A 3695-nucleotide genomic window follows, 5' to 3' on the forward strand; every position below is an offset into this window, starting at 1 on the left:
AGAAACATGTATTACATGAGTTTATTTAAAAGAAAAAACTAAATATAAAATTTTAAACATTTGATAAGTTTGAATTTATAAGAAAAATGAGAAAAATATTGAATTATAAAAATTAAAGTGTTTTTTTCTCTAAATTTAAACAAATAATTTAGATAAATAAATAAAGGAAATTAATGAAACTTTAATTTAGTAATTTTGAAATTAAAATAAAAGTTGATTAAGGAAATTAATATGTATTTATTATTGCATTTAAATACTATGTGGAATTAATAAAATAGAAAAACCATAAAATGACATGTGGAATAAAAATTAATTCAAAATAACCACAAAATGACATTTGACAAATTGAATGAGAGTGTGACAAGTGGCAAAAAACTCTTCATTTGTTAGAGTATATAATATATATATATATATATATATATATAATATATATATATATATATATATATATATATATATATATATATATATATATATATATTAGGAATGCTCGTGCGTTGCACGAGTTTATTAATCATATATTTTCAATATCATTTTTGTAATTACACATGGACCAGTCCTATAATTTGACTATTACACAAAGGGCAACTATTGTAATTTAATCTTACATATGAAGCATTTAATCTTACTCACAAGCCTAATAAGCTTGTGAGTGAAAGCATAAAAAGCTTCTGAGTGCAAGCCTAAAAATTTTGTGAGTACGAATGGTATCCTCGGTTGTTTTCTTCATGGGCGAGGCCTCTAAAAATTTTTATTATGTTGTGTTATTCTTTTATTTATGCTTCGAGTTGTCATCTATCCCTCGGAATCTACCTTGGGAGTCCCTTTTTATATGAAAGACATTTTGACATAAAAGACATTAACTTATAAGTACGAGGTGAATTAGGTTTTTGGGAACTCTTTCCAATCTATGTGTTACATCTTTTGAATGTTTTATTTTTAAGTTTATGTATTTATGATGATTATAGTAGTGTACTTTTAATGGTTGCAATTTTGGTAGAAAAAACCATCCTCCATCTCACCTATTTTTTCTATTTTCTGATAACGTATATGTACACTGCAAATGGATTTAAACAGTAGCTTATATTGTCATTAAAGTGATGTTTGGATATATATATATATATATATATATATATATATATATATATATATATATATATATATATATATATACTAGGTATGAGAAACATGTATTACATGAGTTTATTTAAAAGAAAAAACTAAATATAAAATTCTAAACATTTGATAAGTTTGAATTTATAAGAAAAATGAGAAAAATATTGAATTATAATAATTAAAGTGTTTTTTTCTCTAAATTTAAACAAATAATTTAGATAAATAAATAAAGGAAATTAATGAAACTTTAATTTAGTAATTTTGAAATTAAAATAAAAGTTGATTAAGGAAATTAATATGCATTTATTATTGCATTTAAATACTATGTGGAATTAATAAAATAGAAAAACCATAAAATGACATGTGGAATAAAAATTAATTCAAAATAACCACAAAATGACATTTGACAAATTGAATGAGAGTGTGACAAGTGGCAAAAAACTCTTCATTTATTAGAGTATATAATATATATATATATATATATATATATATATATATATATATATATATATATATATATATATATATATATATATTAGGAATGCTCGTGCGTTGCAGCGAGTTTATTAATCATATATTTTCAATATCATTTTTGTAATTACACATGGACCAGTCCTATAATTTGACTATTACACAAAGGGCAACTATTGTAATTTAATCTTACATATGAAGCATTTAATCTTACTCACAAGCCTAATAAGCTTGTGAGTGAAAGCATAAAAAGCTTCTGAGTGCAAGCCTAAAAATTTTGTGAGTACGAATGGTATCCTCGGTTGTTTTCTTCATGGGCAAGGCCTCTAAAAATTTTTATTATGTTGTGTTATTCTTTTATTTATGCTTCGAGTTGTCATCTATCCCTCGGAATCTACCTTGGGAGTCCCTTTTTATATGAAAGACATTTTGACATAAAAGACATTAACTTATAAGTACGAGGTGAATTAGGTTTTTGGGAACTCTTTCCAATCTATGTGTTACATCTTTTGAATGTTTTATTTTTAAGTTTATGTATTTATGATGATTATAGTAGTGTACTTTTAATGGTTGCAATTTTGGTAGAAAAAACCATCCTCCATCTCACCTATTTTTTCTATTTTCTGATAACGTATATGTACACTGCAAATGGATTTAAACAGTAGCTTATATTGTCATTAAAGTGATGTTTGGATATATATATATATATATATATATATATATATATATATATATATATATATATATATATATATATATATACACTAGGTATGAGAACCATGTATTACATGAGTTTATTTAAAAGAAAAAACTATATATAAAATTCTAAACATTTGATAAGTTTGAATTTATAAGAAAAATGAGAAAAATATTGAATTATAAAAATTAAAGTGTTTTTTTCTCTAAATTTAAACAAATAATTTAGATAAATAAATAAAGGAAATTAATGAAACTTTAATTTAGTAATTTTGAAATTAAAATAAAAGTTGATTAAGGAAATTAATATGCATTTATTATTGCATTTAAATACTATGTGGAATTAATAAAATAGAAAAACCATAAAATGACATGTGGAATAAAAATTAATTCAAAATAACCACAAAATGACATTTGACAAATTGAATGAGAGTGTGACAAGTGGCAAAAAACTCTTCATTTATTAGAGTATATAATATATATATATATATATATATATATATATATATATATATATATATATATATATATATATATATATATATATATATATATATATTAGGAATGCTCGTGCGTTGCAGCGAGTTTATTAATCATATATTTTCAATATCATTTTTGTAATTACACATGGACCAGTCCTATAATTTGACTATTACACAAAGGGCAACTATTGTAATTTAATCTTACATATGAAGCATTTAATCTTACTCACAAGCCTAATAAGCTTGTGAGTGAAAGCATAAAAAGCTTCTTAGTGCAAGCCTAAAAATTTTGTGAGTACGAATGGTATCCTCGGTTGTTTTCTTCATGGGCGAGGCCTCTAAAATTTTTTATTATGTTGTGTTATTCTTTTATTTATGCTTCGAGTTGTCATCTATCCCTCGGAATCTACCTTGGGAGTCCCTTTTTATATGAAAGACATTAACTTATAAGTACGAGGTGAATTAGGTTTTTGGGAACTCTTTCCAATCTATGTGTTACATCTTTAGAATGTTTTATTTTTAAGTTTATGTATTTATGATGATTATAGTAGTGTACTTTTAATGGTTGCAATTTTGGTAGAAAAAACCATCCTCCATCTCACCTATTTTTTCTATTTTCTGATAACGTATATGTACACTGCAAATGGATTTAAACAGTAGCTTATATTGTCATTAAAGTGATGTTTGGATATATATATATATATATATATATATATATATATATATATATATATATATATATATATATATATATACTAGGTATGAGAAACATGTATTACATGAGTTTATTTAAAAGAAAAAACTAAATATAAAATTCTAAACATTTGATAAGTTTGAATTTATAAGAAAAATGAGAAAAATATTGAATTATAAAAATTAAAGTGTTTTTTTCTCTAAATTTAAACAAATAATTTAGATAAATAAATAAAG

The sequence above is a fragment of the Lactuca virosa genome, chromosome 6 (assembly GCF_052849685.1).
Source record: "Lactuca virosa cultivar CGN04683 chromosome 6, Lactuca_virosa_CGN04683_v6, whole genome shotgun sequence".
Classification (NCBI taxonomy): Eukaryota; Viridiplantae; Streptophyta; class Magnoliopsida; order Asterales; family Asteraceae; genus Lactuca; species Lactuca virosa.